The sequence below is a fragment of the Lipotes vexillifer genome, unplaced genomic scaffold (genome assembly GCF_000442215.2).
Source record: "Lipotes vexillifer unplaced genomic scaffold, Lipotes_vexillifer_v1.1 scaffold190, whole genome shotgun sequence".
NCBI lineage: Eukaryota > Metazoa > Chordata > Mammalia > Artiodactyla > Lipotidae > Lipotes > Lipotes vexillifer.
In genome coordinates, this window is record NW_006794958.1 from 4087442 (window position 1) to 4106380 (window position 18939).

Below are 18939 nucleotides of genomic sequence, written 5' to 3' on the forward strand. Positions count from 1 at the left end.
ATACTTAAAAACCATTTGCCATGTTCAATATAAATCACAAATGTCCCATATTTGCTTTCCACTCTGGATGAACATGAAGAAAGTCCCAATGGAAGCTCTGCTCTAACAGGAGCGCTAGTCAAATGGTTCTTGCAACAGTAAAAAAAAAAAAAAAAAAGCCAATTAAAGTGTTTTCCACAGTATAAATCAGATAGAAACTTGAGTAAAATTTACCATTGCAGCATGTATGCATGTTACCCTACTAGCTTAAGAAATGGATAGCAGCCATTCAAGGGAGGAATGTGGTTCTTTAGACTTTGCTAGAGTCAACCCTAGACTCCAAGATAATGCTCTGTGGCTAAAAGGCTGAAGAGAGCCTTGCAATCCTAGGAGGACTGTAAAAAAGATGATCTACCAAATAATAATAGTATTTCTCTGCATTCTTTTATTAGTAGCTTTGAAACTACTCTTCATATCCTTTACTAATATGTATGTGATGAGTTAGATCTACTATGGAATATCTTGGTTTAAGCAATCTGAATAAGGTGAGCACAAAAAAAATTGTGTCTCTGTCCTATAATGGCACATGTTGAAAATCATACACGAAATCGCGTCTCACAATGTCTTCAAATCATTTGATTCTACAGTTCGGGACATCCTATTAAGAAGAAAATATCACAAAACACATGTGATTTTTTTCACTTTATTTTTTTGTTAAGTGGACCGCTTGAGTTCATACATTTATTGAATGTTTACTATGTGACCAAGACTATGTGGTGATTAGGAATGCAATTACAATTATATATTGTCCTGACCTATAGGAAATTACTTTCTAGTGGAACCAACTGGATTTCAACAGAATGTCAAATGTAGAGGTGCTGTAGGATTACAGGGGAGAGAAACAACCAGTGAAGTATCTGTGTGGGAGGAGGTTTGAGGGAAGTGGAGGCCAGAAGGGGTAAGAGACTATGTAAATGATGTTTTGCTTAACTTGAGTTTCCTTGGATAGGTAGGAGAGACACAGATTCTGGTTGTGGCTGGCAGTCATGATTAGATGCTAATGAAATGCCAGACTTTTGTAGGCCATTCAGTCATGCTTCTTAATGTTATCTAGAAGACACTGACAAAAATGTCCATTTTTATATATTAGTGATTCAATTCTACTCCTATTATTAGCACTACACTGTAGATATCATGTTTATTTCATTTAGCATAATGTCCTCAAGTTTCATTGGTGTTGTAGCATATTACAGAATATTCTTCTTTTTCAAGGCTCAATAATATTCCATTATATTTATAAACCATATTTTGCTTATTAATTCATTAGTCAATGGCCTCTTGGGTTGCTTCATGTTTTATTTATTATGAATAATGCTGATATAAACATGAGTGCACAAATATCTCGAGACCCTGTTTTCAAATCTTTTGGGTGTATACCTAGGAGGAGAATTGCTGGATCATATGGGAATTCTGTTTTTAATTTTTGGAAAAACTACCATACTGTTTTTCACAGTGGCTGTACCATTTTACATCCCCACCAACAGTGTCACATGGGTTTCAATTTCCCCACATCCATACTAAAGCTTGCTGTTTTCTGTTTGTATGTTTGTTTGTTTGATAATAACCATCCTATTGGGTGTGAAGTGGTATCTCATTGTAGTTTTAATTTGAATTTCCTTAACAGTTAGTGATGTTGAGAACCTTTTCATATATTTATGGCCATTCATATAGCATTCTTTAGGGAAATGTTTATTCAAGTTCTTTGCCCATTTTTGAATTAGGTTGTTTTGTTGCTGTTGAGTTTCGGGAGATCATCTGGGATATTAATATATTTTGGATATTAATTCCCTCTCAGATATATGATTCATTTCCTCCCATTCTGTACTTTTTATTCTGTTGATCATCTTTTAATTTTTATGAATATTTTAATTTTATGAAGTCCAATTTGTCTATTTTTTCTTTTGTTACCTCTACGTTTGGTATCATATCATTGCCAAGTCCAATGTTGTGAAGCTTTTGCCCTATGTTTTTTCTATAAGTTTTATTGTTTCAGATATTATATTTAGGTCTTTGATTCATTTTGAGTTAATTTTTGTATATTATGTTAAGTAAGAATCCAACTTCGTTCTTTTGTATGTGGATATTCAGTTTTCCTAGCACCATTTGTTAACATTGTCCTTTCTCCCTTGAATAGTCTTGGCTTTGAATTCCTTTAGTGCATTTTTTGTTTCAGTTATTGTATGTTTCAGCTCTAGAATTTCACATTTGTTTTTTTTTTTTAGATTTTCTCTTTACTGATATTTCCATTTTGTTCATACATTATTTTCTTTATTTCTCTACATCTTCCAATAGTTCTTTGAGCATCTTTAAAATGGTTGTTTTAAAATTTTGTCTGGTAGATCACCCATCAGTTCTTTTTCAGAAATAATTTCTGTGAATTTATTTTTTCATTTGAGTCAGCCATATTATTTTGTTTCTTTATATGCCTTGTGATGTTTTTTGTTGTTGAAAACTGGACATTTGACTCTAATAAAGTGGTTACTCTGGAAATCATATTTTCCCCCTTCTCCAGGGTTTCCTGGTTTTGTTTTGTTTAATTGTCATAGGCTGTCTGAGCCAAGGGTCAGCCTGAGGTGTAAATTTAAGGTCTTCTCAAGTCTTTTCTAAGCCTTTCCCGGGGTATGGACCGTCATTTTCTAATTTTCCCCATATTTGAAGATGTTTTCAAATGTCTTTTCTTCCTTAAAATCTGGTTCTCAAAAGGGGAAGAAGAGAAAAATAAAGTGAAGGGGTGAGAAGAAATACTCCAGCCCCTTAAATCTCCTGGAAGTCTTTCAGCTGGAGGGGGAGATACTTGCAACAGTTGAGGAGGTACAGCAGTAATGGTCGCTAGTTTCTTTGTCTTTACCTCTGTGATCAGCAGCAGTAATCAGCTATCAGATCTCTGCTATTTGGAGGACAGGGTTATTTTTGCCCACTCTGGCTCCTGAAAGGTGTGTGCACGCTGCACCAGGAACCTGTGCTTGGCTGCCTGCTAGGGGTCTGGTGATAGGTAACATGTAGATACTTCTGTGCTAAAAGCTGAAATTGACCAAAGTGAACTACAACTGTCAGTCTTCCCCTGGAAGTTGCAAACCTTCAAAAGACTCCAGAGCTCCAGAATAGTTGTATCAGACAGATTATGCCAGTGCAATTGTTGTCTAGGTGTGGAGACAGATCCTGGGTACTTCCTACTCTACCATCTTCCCAGAATCTTCTCTTTCTTCTAATTACTTTTGAATTTTAATTTGAAATTTATTGAAAATCTAGCATGTTGCTGGCACTGTGATAGGTACTAGGATTAAGGCCTAGTTTAATAGTATCTCAGGATACAGTGCCTACGTGTATGTGGCAAAATGATGGATATCATATCATTTATCCACGAAGAATAGTATAATTTAATGAGTTACTACAGTGAATTTAGGACAGACATAATTGTTTCATCTGTTTAGAAAAGGTGGGAGTAACCTGCAGGTGAAAGCAAGCATGGTGCATAGAAATGAAGAGGGTATCTGAGTTGAACCTTCATACACCAAACATATAGTGAACGTCCAAAATATTACAGGCACTGTGCTAGGTGCTAGGCTTACATGGTTTCTTTAGAAATAAACTCATAAACCTCATAAAATACGGAGCTTGCTACAGTCTAATAAGCACCTTGAAGGGTAAATTTCTGTACTGTATTGCACTTCGAAAAATCAATTCCATTTCTGACACCAACTAATGATTCTAACACCCATTCTAATACGGAGGGAGGGAGATTTTTTCCACATCACTAATAATTCAGCAATAGTATCTGGGTGTCCCACAATTTAACTTAATGTTGACACTGTCTACCTGGAGATAACATTAGATCCCACAAAATAAGGACTCAGTTGTAAAAGATTGCCCTCCCCATCCACTTTGGATGCCAATTTCAAATCCAGGTTGTTACCTGTGTTTCTGAGCTGCTGGCTATAGATTGGAGGTTCTAAGACCTCCTCCTTGGGTTCCATTAATTTGCTAAAGCAGCTCACAGAATACAGGGAAACATTTTACTCAGTAGATTACCAATTTATTACAAAAGGTTATAACTCAGGAACAGCCAGATGGAAGAGATGCATAGGGCAAGGTATAGGGAAAGTCACCTGGAGTTTCCATGCTCTCTCCAGGCACACCATGCTCCCAGCACCTCATTATGTTCACCAATCTGGAAGCTCTTTGAACTCAGTCCTTTGAGTTTTTAATGGAGGCTTCATTACATAGGCATGATTGATAAAATCATTGGCTACTGGTGATTTATGCAGTCTCCACAATCTCCAGCTCCTCTCCCTTCTCAGGAGGTCAGGGGGAAGGAAGGGTAGCAGAGCAGTGAGAGTTCCAACCCCCTAGTCACATGGTTGATTCTCCTAGCAACCAGCCCATCCTTTGGTTACCTGGGGCCTTTCCAAAAGTCACCTCACTTAGGAAATTGCAAGGGTTTTAGGACCAGAAAATGTTTCTATGCCAGAAAAGGGAAGAAGATCAAAGATACATTTCTTATTATAAATCACGGTATCACAAAGGGTGAGTAAAATTTTATCAAGATTGATACAAATAAAAGAAAGGGAAAGCCTGTCTGGTCAAGAATACTGCTAGTATAAAGGCAAGAAGACTCCAAGTGTCCACTTTTCTGTTATTTATTAACTGACCAGTGTTGATGATGCTGAAGTCTGAAGACATTAAGCCTTTCACTTAACACCTTTAGCCATAGGACAAAAATTTCTAATTAGGCCATAGTGGTTGGATGTATATTTATATTTCATTCTGTAGTAAAGAGCATTGCTTTTAAGTCTCTGTAAAGGCCTTTTTAATTTTTCTAAATGATTTGAGATCATTTGAACTAAATTAAAGATAACCACTTCGTGTTCAATAAAAAGCTGAATTGCCTGAGAGTTGTGTTTTCTTATTTGCTTCTGCTTCTCTCAAACTCTTTCCAATGTCATAGTTTTTCTGAGCAACTGAAGGAGAGATTCACAAAACAATCTTTTGCACTAATTCTGAAATTAGATTGAAATAAATTAGTAATTTAGAAAAATACATTTAAAGAATTAAAATTACTCATCCCTGAACCATCAGAGGATTCTTCTATAACTACTGAGAAAATTCTTACACTTTACCTATCTTTTGGCATGTATATTTTAGAACTAATTTGCATCAGCAAAAGCTAGGGATTTTACAGATGACTGATGCCTGTGAAAATGAGATTTCTCCCCTGAACTTGCTTTAATTAAAATACTGCAAGTAAGGGAACATTTTAATGTGCCAATCTCCAAGTTTGGTTAGTGCTGGCTTTCTAGAAACATGGCTTTAGTTTGCATATCAAAGAGCTCTTTTGCACAGGTTCTGCACTGTTTACACACTGGCTATTTAACACTCCAGGTAATTTCTTATTGAATAGTGTTGCATAAATGATGGGCAAAATGAATAAGAGGTCTTTAGCTACACACCTTTTGTTTTTGTTTTTTTGTTGCCTCATTTTTGATATTATATAAAGTACTTGAATTGGTAATGATAAACTTCTATTTATAGGGAACTTTAGGTTGAATATAGCTTAGAGTTCAAGACCCAGAAAAGCTATATCTGAAATGACTTTTCATCTTTTTTTCACCCGAATTACAACTTTGATAAACGCCATGTCCTCCTACTCATAGTAACAGAAAAATTCTTTCTCCACAGGTTATGTTCCCTGTAGTTTCAAATCACAGGAATTTTCATAGGCAGTTTGGTCAAGGTTATCTAGTAATAACCCAGAGAGAACAATTTTATCACCTTGTGATAATTACTTGTGGACAAAAAAAACATTGTACATTGTACCCACATTTAGTCCCCTTAACACCTTATATATGTAAGTTTGGGTACCCTTTATTAGCTAAAATCTATACTCATATCCATAACATTTAAATTATAATATACATATACCTATATTTATATATATAGGTTATAAAATATAAGTATAAATTATTATATTGAGATCAACCACTGATCTCAATTTCAAAAGCAGTAGCTTACTTAAATTTCCTGAAATGTGAAAACAAAAAGAAACAAATATGTCTATAGCACTATGAGCTTCAGTTTCTCTCTATTTTGTTTTTCACCTCTATAATTAGAGAGACATTTCCATAGAATATCTATGCACATTATTGTTTAAAAAGGCAAGTAATGTTTACTGTATACTTACTTTGTCTCCAGGACTGTTCTAAATGCTTCAATATATTAGTTTTTGGAACCCACAGAATGAACCTATAAGGTAAGTATTTTAATTGTTTTTATTTCAAAAATAAGAAAAATTAGGCACTTACTAGTTACGTTAACTTCTCTGTGGACATGATCCATAGAGAAGTAGTTAAGCCAAGAAATGAATCCAGACAGGCCGACTCCAGAGACTCTGCTTTTATTGCCTTAATCTTATGTTTAATGAACTGATTATTTTTCTATATATGTATTTATTTATTCCTCGACCCGCCCCAATAAATAAATATCAGAGATATCAGAGGCAGGATATATCTCAAGAGTTCATGTTCTTAGTCATCCTACTCTAGTGTCTGCCAGATCTGAGAGCGAAATGAGGGCTGTAATGGGAAAAGCCACAGTTAGAATGGGAACATATCCTAAATTGTGTAGAGTGGAGCTCCTACAGATGGATTCTTAGCGATCTCTGCTTCCTCTCTCCCTCTCTCTCTCTCATATTGTATTGTGCAATAGAATATATAAGAAATGTACATACTCTTTCTATATATGTATATGAAGGATTACATAGTGAACAACATAACAGCTCAATTAATTAAACATCTATGGAACTGCTGAGGCCTTTTGCTTCTCTGATCCAACTTGTTCATGCTGACTTTTGTGACAATTATTTTCGTGATTTTCCTTTGTACTTTTATTAGCTATATATGCATTCCTAAACCATACAGTTTAATTTCGATTGTTTTAAACTTTATGTGAATAGAATTGTTATTTTGATGTCTATGATTTAAAATTTTTATTTTAGTTACAATTTATATAAATATATATATTCCATTTTTATGAGCCTATAATTTTTATGCTATTTTCATTCAGAGTTGAATCAACGTTCTAATATATAATTAAAATTGATAGAAAAAAATTCCACGTTATTTATTTAATCTAGAATGTTTAAATAGTAGTGTCTATATTTGTTTCTTAAATAATTCAAAAGAGCTTGTGCATTGAATGTTATGGTAAAGAGTTCTATAAAAATTGTTTTCATCTTTTTTCTTTTTTGTTGATTATTTTGTATCTAGATTTGATGTGCCTCAATTTTTTTTATAATGTTACCCATGTGTTTTCATATTCATGTGAAAGTCTAAATACTACCTGTTAAATGTGTTCATCTACTCCCTATTTGTGAATTACACATTTTTCATTCTTAATTTGTGATCTTATGACAGAAATCTCTTTTATTTTAAACTCTTTGATTAAATTATCCAATAATTGAAAGGTATGTAAGCATTAATTGGTGAATAAAACTTTGATGACATTTCATAATAATAATAACATCTTGAATATTGTTAGTTGGTCTTTATTCTGTAATTGCAATCTTGATGTTTATTTTGGCAACAAAAATTCTTTGAGAAATATTTTTAAATTACTGAATGGCTGAAATAATTTATTCATTTATTATCTATTTATTTTTATTGCTTTGCAATAACAAAATATACCCTTTAGTATTTCTCTTTTAAACTTCATTTATCTATATTTCTATGTCGTTAAATTTTCTTAATGTTTTCTCTTTTAAAATTTGTAGTGTGGAAAGCAAAAAGATAACATTTAAACAGTGTTTAAAGTGAATTTATATTACTTTGAAACAAAATTGTGTCATTTTAGTGGAGTAATGCTTTTGGTCAGTATGACCAATATATTTATCTAAATCATTAACATTTTGTGGCTTTGCAGAATACAATTAAAAATTTGCAATATAATATTAGAACTAAAATGTATTTATTTGAAAAGATTATTTTGATATAAAAATCATTCTAAACCACTTCTAACAAGTAATCCTCTTCCCTCTTTCATAATGTTGAAGACCTGGAAAAAAGAGGGAAGCTGATATATACATAGTTTCATAGTTGCTCTGTAAATTACCTTGTTACCAAAATTACCTCTTTTCAGAACCATTTTTATTAAAATATGTATTTATCTTCAGGGAAAAAGTTAACATCTAATGCATTTTAAAATAAGTGAATAAGAGCCTCTGTCTTATAAAACACTATAGAATTCTACTTAAAATATCCTTCATTTAACTTCCAAAAGTATCAGAGGATATATCTTTTCCCAAAAGTTTAATAACATGACATCGGGAGGAATCAGGTATACAACTGGAAACTGTGTCTTATAAATTCTGCTTAGCGAGCACTTTTATCAAAAGAAATGCAAAACAGCCTTCATTTTTTTCACAGAATTTGTTAAGTGATGAAGGAAAAGTTAGATTTGCTTTCACTCTGGGCAAATTTGGTGAACAAGTTAGCAAGTCAAAGTCCCTATGATATGATGACTATCTTTTAAGGTACATATTTCATTACTATGATTCTCAGATTCTCTTTAAGCACATGAAATAAAATTCATTTGTTGAGTAATACTAAGTATGTGCTTGACTTTGAGTCAGGAAGGGGGATAAAAAATGTTAATGTATTTGAAGAATTAAATTTATCGAGTTATTTTAAAATATAATGAAAAGATTTGGAATGATAGTGGAACAACTAATGTATAAATGAGAATAGAATAGAAATAGAAAGTAAAGAATAAAAATAAAGGAATAGAATAGAAAGTTATGTTTATTCTTTGTATTCAAGATTTTCTATTTTCATATTTTAATTGTTTAGTTGAGACGGAAAATAAAAGCAGTAATTTTCCAAGGCATCAAGCATGTTTTAAAGACTCAGCTGTCATTCCTATTATTAAAGAAGTTACTTACATAAAATCTCCTTACAAAGAAATATAGAATCATTGAGAAAGTAAATGCATAGAATGCATCTTAAGCTTTTACAGAAAATGAAATATATTCAATAGTAATAGGTAATAGACATATAATTTTCTACAAATTAGCAATGATTATTTACAAGTTTAAAAGCATGATTTTAGAACATTATTTGTGTTTAATAAAATTTAATATTTTATTCTTTAATATTTTAAAAAGAAAAAGTATTACTTTATTGTGAATATTTTTTAAATATAAGAGATTTAAAAAAATAAACCATATCACACAGCCTAGTACCTAGTTAATATTTTAGAATGTATATTTCTATTTTATTTTGTGTTTGTGTGTGGGAGAGAGAGAAAGAGAGAGAAAGAGAGATTTGACAATTTATAACCAAGGATGTGCAATAGCAGCAAAAATATTAGATTATGTCTGGATGCTAAGGAAAGAAGAGATTAAAATATAAGAACTTCAAGTTTTTCATATATATGAGATACATAGGATAAGTTTAATAAAAAATGAACAAAAATGATTAAAAGTCTCTACTGACCAAGGAACATACAAGACCTTGAGAAAATATGTTTGTGGATAATTCTGTATCATTGAAACTCCATGCTTGAAAGGACAAGGGTAAGGAAATCAACATAGAAATTTTCATTTGAAGGTGTTTAATTGCTGTTGTCAGGAAAAATTGTGAAAGAGTTGAAATGCACTGGAAGATTATTGGGTATCTTCCTCCTTGGTTATCTGATTCTACAGGTGCTTTTGCACCTTTCATTGTCATTGAGATATTTTACAACTCTATAAATTGTAGATAACCTGCCCTTAGTGTAGATTATTTTTTCCATGGATGTGTAAATTGTGTGTTGGAAGACAATTGCTTATTGCCATATGGATATGAAAAGGCTTTTAACATTTTTTACTTCTCTTTTAAAATTTACTTCAGCATTTCATATTTAACTATAATTCTACTCAAAAGTTTCCTTTGAACTGGTTGCAGTTTTTACTTTCAGTCTCCCTTTTTAATTAATGAGTTGAATATTTGGCATGTGAGTAATTTATATTCCTGTGAGAGTTATAGTATTACCTTCTTTAAAAATACTTTAACATTTTTGGGTGTTATTAACAGAGATGACCAGTAGATTCACCTGAAGCCAAGTAAACCGTCTTGATGGAGAAATGTACAATATGAGCTGCTTAAGCTCAGGCTTCCACAGGTGAGTTTCAAGCACAGCTAGAACTTTAACTCTGCTGATTCTTTGTTTTCTAGTACTTTTTACCCTCCTCTACTGATTTTGTTTTGTTTCTGCTTTGCTTATATCTAATAAGTGATTCCCCAGTTGTGACAGTAATGATTGGGAATTTGGTTTTATGATGTGATCATGTGGTAATCTGTAAATGGATTAATAGATTTATAGAGATCTATTCTCTGTTGGGTTAGAGATGACAGTGAATTTGGTTTGCTAGTCTTGTCATTTTTTATTTTTTGTATATTTGTCTATTTTGAGTACACATCAATCCACTGGAAAGCAAAATTACTCTTTGATATCAGGACCAATGAATTTGACCTGTGGCCAAAACTGTATAATTCAAGCTATCTCTGTGTCTACGTACATGTCTGTAGTTCAAAAAAGCCTTTCCTTCTCATTTTGTGACTATATAAAATTGCCCTATCTTCAGAGAATATCAGTAAATTAGATTATAAAGGAATTATTTTCTGGTTGGCTTATAGATAAATACTCCTAAAATTATCAGAAAATAAGGAAATTGAACTTATAATACTTTAAATATATTTGAAAAATTATTCCTACAGAAACTCAGAACTGCCCTAAGAATACAAGTATATATGATTTTAGATAAATATGAAGTAAATGAGACTAATTTAATAATTTTACCTTAATAAAAATGTTTGTTTCCTCTGATTTTTCAGTGTTAATTATAATTCAAATCAAAAAGCTACAATTTATTCTACTTTGATTTACTTTTCCCAAACATATAGAAGTTTACTGATGAAATAGCTAACATAAATGTGTGCTCAATTAAATAAAATTATTATTTTGACAAACTTCTTATTTCAAGGTAATTATGTTTTAGAGTATATCAGATTGAAGATAATTTTCAAGATCTTTGGGCAACTTAAATCTTTGGACTGATATTGAATGATTATCAGATACTTGTATATATTCTAGTTAATATAGAATAATTACATCAATTACAAGCATAATTTTAAAGTTATGTAATTCCTTCACGTATTTATATGTTATAGAGGATATGTAACTTTGATTCATGTCAATGGATATCATCATTTAAAAAGCTTTAAGGGGGCTTCCCTGGTGGCACAGTGGTTGAGAGTCTGCCTGCCGACGCAGGGGATACGGGTTCGTGCCCCGGTCCGGGAGGATCCCACATGCTGCGGAGCGGCTGGTCCTGTGAGCCATGGCCGCTGAGCCTGTGCGTCAGGAGCCTGTGCGTCCGGAGCCTGTGCTCCGCAACGGGAGAAGCTACAACAGTGAGAGGTCTGCGTACCACAAAAAAAAAAAAAAAAAAGCTTTAAGAAGCGGCATATGGAGGTCTTTGGCTGTAGAAAGTTGTTTTACGTATATTTATGAATTCTACTGGAAAACCAAAATGCTTGGAATGATGAAAGATCTAAGTTATTCATCCCCCAGTTTTATCTGTGAAATAAAAGTTACTCATCGGATTAAAAGTTATAATTAATTTAGTGGTTGATATTCTGCTTAGAATAATAATGAAAGAAAATACACCTGTGAATGTACTTTAGATTTTCAAAGAAAAAAGAGTAGTTTTGTCATAAGGTAGCATTTCTAAGCCTTTTTTTTTTTTTTTTTGGCACCTTGTACCCTTTTACAACTGTTAATTATTGAGAATTGAGGACCTCAAAGATCCTGATATTTACTATATTAAAAGTGAAAGCTGGGCTTCCCTGGTGGCGCAGTGGTTGAGAATCTGCCTGCCAATGCAGGGGACACGGGTTCGTGCCCCGGTCTGGGAAGATCCCACATGCTGCGGAGCAACTAGACCCGTGAGCCACAATTACTGAGCCTGCGCATCTGGATCCTGTGCTCTGCAACAAGAGGCCGCGATAGTGAGAGGCCCGCGCACCGCGATGAGGAGTGGCCCCCACTTGCCGCAGTTAGAGAAAGCCCATGCATTTAAAAGAAGACCCAACACAGCAAAAATAAATAAATAAATATTTTTTTTAAAAAAATGAAAGCTGAGAAACATTTAAATGTACTTATTTGTAGATTGACTTGAAGATAGGAATAATTAACACATTGCATGTCAACATGATGAACATCAAAATATTAATATAAATTTAATTTTGCTCTTACAGATCCCCTGAGAGCTATCATAAAATAAAGTGTCAGATTGTTCCAGAATGTGAAAAAGCATACTAATGAAGGACAAAACACAAAAAGTGATATTTTTGCTTTGGTTTATAATACCTGAGTCTAAAAAGAAACTATGAAATATGTTAAAATATTAGCAATTTTTTCTTTATTTCCATTAGCTTGTTTCTTTGGTTTATTGACTAATGTCTTTTCCTATAATAGGTAGAAGAGATTCTACCTATTTTTATTGGGACAGTGTTCTATGCTTTTTGTTGATGATGTTTTACCACTGATTATTTAATGAAAAAAACAAAGAACCAGTGTTTCCTCACTTATAAAAGAGCTGAGGTTCTTTACAACCAAGTTTTGTTCTATGTGCATTTGCCACTTAAACAGATAATCAAGTATTATTTCTCAGTCACTCATGATTCAGATCTCTTGACAAATTTTTAATTTCTGCCTTCCCCAGATCTGCTTTTATTTGGAGAAAAAAAACCCTACAGAACTTTCAGGATATCTCTTACATGTAAAACTGTCTTTGAAAAGTTTCTCAGAGGGTCTCTGGAAAATGACAGGTTTTTTCCACATCTTAGAGAAAGAGGTATCATAAATAATTAGATTTGTTGGATTATTTGTATGGAAAGAGTTAAGTAAGAAGAATGGCACAGACATCCTAAATTTAAATTTGAATAGGTAAAATGTTATTAATATGAATATTTCAGAAATTATCTGCTTGATGGAAAGTTTCTAGAAGTTTGCCAATGCTCTCACTGTACAGACTATGTTTTCATCTTCAAGGAAAATATTGATCAAGACTTTATGATATAATTATGTTGAGTTTTCCCTTACTTGTCAGAGTCCTAACAATGTTTTGCCTGGTATTAGGCAACAAAAATATATGTCTTCAGCCATAATTTTTCTTATTATTTATGTCTACTTGGCCATAACCTTATTTCTTTACTTTGAATGTATACCTTCTAGGCTAGAGGTTTTCAGTTTGGAAAGCACATTCAACTTTCTCATGAAGTTTTATAATACTAGAGATGTCTCAAGCCTTTCTCCAGAGTTACCGAATCTCTTCACCTGATATTCTTTGTATATATTTTGGTATATCTTAGAATTATTTCCTGTTTTATTTTAATATTTTTTCTTTATGAAAATTATGTTCATTTAGGCTTATAAATCAGATGCATAACATTTCTTGACTTCATTGAAAATAGGTATATTTATTATCATTAGAGATTTTTCGTCTAAATTTTTTGGGAATAGTTTTATTAACTTGCTTTTTCATGCCATGGAAAAAACTCTATTTCCTTGTCAGTTGCACTAATTTTTTTTTTTTTTTTTTTTTTTTTTTTTGCGGTACGCGGGCCTCTCACTGCTGTGGCCTGTCCCGTTGCGGAGCACAGGCTCCAGGCGCGCAGGCTCAGCGGCCTTAGCTTATGGGCCCAGCCGCTCTGCGGCACGTGGGATCCTCCCGGACCGGGGCACGAACCCGTATCCCCTGCATCGGCAGGCGGACTCTCAACCACTGCGCCACCAGGGAAGCCCAGTTGCACTAATTTTATTGTGAATTCTAATTAGACTTTTCACATTTGAAATTTATTATTAGAAAAAATAATAGAAATACCATAGGCTTTTTGTCTGTAGCACAAATAGTATTTGTTTTACTCTGATATGTGCTGGATGTACTATTATCTGCTGATCAGAGTTTTATCTTAAACAAAGAAGAATAATTTCAAAGCCTCAAGGAAAAAAACAATAGCAGGTACTTTAAACTCAAATGTGTACTTTTCTTTATAGCGTCTGAGCTGACATTGTTTAGACGATATTTAGACTATATCAATAGACCAAATCAGAATTTTCATGATTCCTTCAAATCAAGAACATTTATTTTGGGTTCATGCTAAACCAAGATGGAGAGGAACAAGAGCTAAAAACATAGGATTGATTAAACTGGTGAAGAAAATTTATTGTGGTTATTTGCTTGTAATATTGTTTATATTGTCTTAATGTTCTATTATTCATGTATGTAAGGAAGCTCTTTTAAAGCTACCCCATTAAATGAAGTGACTTTGCTTTTTTAAACTGAAATGACACACCCTGACATCCCAGAAATCATAAACACTTATAAAATCTAATTACTTTTCATGGCAATATATTTATTTGCTTAGGTTCATTAAACATCTTTATTTTTCCCATGATATAATTGGACAGATTGATCACATGGCTAAGGTCTTAGTGGAGTATCATATTTAAAATGATGTTCATTTAATCAGTTATGACCAGCACTTTAAGGAACTAACTTTAGCTGTACTTACAGAGTAAATGCCTACAAAACCCTCCTAGAAAAATTGTCCTGGTGCCTTGCAAATTGTCCTGGTGCCTTGCTTATAGGAGTCCTAGCCTGATGGTTAGTAAGGAAGGTCACCTTTTGGACCAGGAAATTTAGAATATTTTGTGAACGCCTAGAATAGAAAGATTCACCCCAACTTCAGAGTAAATTAGGTGAAATTTGAGAGTTTCTTGGACTTGTTTTCTGGCCTCAAACCAAAGAAACTTTATAAATTCAATCTTAGATTCTTTATGGAAACTTCTAGACAGAAGTTAATTTTGCAGGCATTAATTATTCAATACTGTATAACTCTAGACTTAAAAAATCGTCTCAAGGAAGTCTATACAATTAATCAACACTCTTGCAGCAACTTATGTAAAAAATCAGTCCAAATCAAATGAGACAGGCTGATTTTTGGATTAAAAAATTATTTATTAGAAATTATAATCACAGGGAAGAGTTGGTGCTGTAAAGAAAAAAAAATTTTAAGATTTTGAAACTGAGAAAAAAATTCTGGGCTTGCTTTTTTCTTTTCTGGGTCACCCAATTCCACAGAAACTGCACTTTTCTTTGCTTTTGAGCTATTCCACTATCAGTTGTCTTATTAGCTATTCTATTGTCAGTTGTAGAAAACTGAGAGTAGTGCAAATGGTTTCTTTACATAGAAATTAAAATTGTATCTAATCAAATGTCCTGTGGATATTGACCAGTTTCATGAATTTTTGCCTCTATTTGTAAATTCATTCCAGCATTCTTCATCTGACTGTACAAGTACTGTACTTTGAATTCTACTCTGAAACAGTTGAAATATTAATGAATTAAATACATCTTTGATGCTTGAACCATTCCTATTTGTATGAACATCATTATGATGAACAGACACTAAGGTAAGCACCCCCTTCCCATGATTTCCCAGCTCCTCGGGTCCACACCATTGTGTAATACCCTCACATTGAGTGCAGGCAGTATGTATAAATTGCTTCTACCCAACAGAATGTGTCACTCCCTTCATTACATGATATATAAGACTTCATCTTAGACTACAGTGAAAGATTATCCTTGCAGGTTTGAGGAAATAAGCAGCTATGTTGAGGAAGTCTTTGTGGCAAAAACACTGGGTGGGGCCACAAGGAACTATGAGTGGCCTCTAGGACCTAAATGTGGCCTCTAGCAGACAGATAGCAAAAAGCTGAAGCACTCAGTCATTCAAACACAAAGCAATTACTTCTCCCCATAATCTGGATGCTTAGAAGTTATTCTTCCCCATTCTAGCCTCCAGATGAAAACTCAGCTTGGCCAATACCTTGATTGAATCCTTGTGAGACACTGAGCAGAGGATGCAGCCATACTATGCCGAGACTCCAGATCAGAAACTATGAGATGATAAATCTGTGTGTTATTTTAAGCCACAAAATTTGTGGTAATTGGTTACGTATGCAGCAATACTGAGCAACTTACATAGTCATGATTTTACCTTTTGTTTTTAGTTATTCTTTAATAATGTGAATTGGTATAGTTAAATTGCAAATGCTACTGTGCATGTAGACAAAAGGAACAGAAAATATATGGTAGATCAATTATTTCTGCACTGCAAAGCAAATGTCTTAATATGGCATGATTGTTCCTGTTTTACTAAGAAGGTAACCAACAAAACTGGAGCTAGGTACCCCAGGCATATGTGGCTACACCCTACAGTAAGCAACAAAGTTTAGGAGAATTGTACAATTCTGAGAGATATTTTTCAAAGGATTTATTTTCTTTTTTAACTTGTAGTTGAAAAAAATTTATCCTGTACCAGGAAGGAGGAAGGCCATAATCAATTGACCATATGGTATACTGGCTTTTGCAAAAATAGAGCAGAAACTGCTGCAGGCTAAAGCAATTCATAAATGATATTCTTGTGGGAATACCATGGATCTGATGCATTCCTTACTTATTATATTCAGCTTTAAAGTTAAGAGAAGATTTACAAAACACTTAGAAGAAAAGATAGATACATTTTAAAAATTAGTACATAGGGATTGTGTTCTATTGAAGGACTTGCTGAGTACTAAAATTAACTAATTATAGAATTATGTTGTTACAGCACTTAAAATATGGTAAAATTATTGAATAATATAACATTTCTGAAATAAAATATAAGTAATATAAAATGATTATCTCTGAAATATTATATCATCTTTTTCAATATGAGGAAGAGATATAAAGTTATGGGGAAATAAAAAACATGCTAATTGATTGATCTTAACAAGAGAAAGTAAATGGATTTAATTTATTCCTGAATAGGTCATTAGAAAAATCTTTAAGGCAGAATATAGTGGAATTAAAACTTAAATATATTATCTAAATCATTAGTGAAATTCATAAGGCATCATCCACACACTAAAAATTCCATGATTTATAAAATCTTCCTAGCAATACTGAGCAACTTATACAGTCATGATTTTACTTTTTGTCTTTAGTTATTCTTTAATAATGTGAATTGGTATAATTAAATTGTAATTGCGACTGTGAATCAAGTTTTTTTTGTCATTGACTTTTTAAAATTCTCTGAAGTTTAAAGAATGGGATGATTTCAGAGGACAGTAAGCATTAAATGTAGGAAAGCTGTGAGATAACATAGAATTAGAATAATCTATTGAAACAACAAAAAAGAGAAAACTAAACTCACCATACAAAGTTTAGAGACTTAAACCATTCAAGACAATGTGTGAAACATTTTTTGCCAGCTGACTTACTGAGTTTATTTCAATTATTTTTGAATATTTTACCGTTTATGATTAATGTTAAGTCTTTATAGTGGAATATCTTTGCAAATTTACCTCATTAATATTCAGGAATAAATATACTAACATTATTTGCTCTTCTGTGTTTTTTTTTTTGTTTTGTTTTGTTTTTTGCGGTACGCGGGCCTCTTACTGCCGTGACCCCTCCCGTTGCGGAGCACAGGCCGCGGACACGCAGGCCCAGCGGCCATGGCTCACGGGCCCAGCTGCTCCGTGGCACGTGGGATGCTCCTGGACCGGGACACGAACCTGTGTCCCCTGCATCGGCAGGCGGACTCCCAACCACTGCGCCACCAGGGAAGCCTCTCTTCTGTGTTTTTATACATGTATAGGTTTTGCACTTGTAATACCAGTGGTGATTTTTTAAATCAGAAAATAACTAATACAAAGTACTAGATAATTCTGACTGTCAATGCTTGTGTATTTCCTTTCTTCCCAATGACATTCAGTGCTGTTGTCAAAGTGATCACTTTTTCTGTCTCTCTCTTCACTCTTCATTTTGCATTTCATGGTGTAACATCTCCTTTCCAGCACAGCACTAATATTGGCACCCCTTCTGGTAACTAACTCCTTAGCCTGACCTGAAGTCTTTCTCGTTAGATGAAACTGTTAAAGATTGCATCTTTTCTGAGTTCAGAGAAACACTGGTTTGCTCACTATTTGTGGAATTAATAAAACCATTTCATGCTCCTGATTCTTGATTGCAGACACAGTAGCAGCACAGGCGCTTTTATCTTCCCTAATCTACTCTTTCTCGTCCAGAATGTCCTTTGTCTTCAGAGCCTATCAGCATACAAGGTAGAGACAAAGCTCATGCAACCACAGTGCTGGAGATGTCTGAAACCGTTTTCTAAATTGTGTAATTATTTTTGCTCCAAAATATCTTGCTGACTTCTTGCACTTTGTTGATAGTTATTGTTTTCTTTTTTCTCCATGTAATTTTTGAATATAAGGATAATTTTAATGATAAATGATTGATTTTTCTCTCATCTACCCTAAAATATATATTCCTTACCATCCTTATCTTAGGAATGAGGTTTGTGAGTCCCAAGGAAGGACAGGAGACCTGCTTCTCTATTACAGGAATTGCCGTCCTCCTGATGATTACAGAGTAATGTCAGGATAGGTGAATATCTGTTCACTGAGCCTGGGCCATTTTGGATATAGAGATGGTTAAGGATTACACCAAACTTTGCACCATGTTTGAAATAATGCAGGGGATCCAACTCTTTTCTATCTAATTAAATGCACAAAGACTCAAATCTAAATACCTTATAGTTTCTTTTTTTTCCCCCCTTTTTTCCTGACTTATTATTACAGCTTTGTTAGAAAATGTGATTTGGCAGAACAAGTGCTAGTGTTGTTCCAGACAAAAGATCAGAGCATTAAGATTTGTGTTTAGGACAAATAAAAACTGGAACTAAAAGAAGAACCCTGGATAAATGAATCCTCAGGGATCAGAAATGATTTGTCAACTAAGAAAGGGAAAGA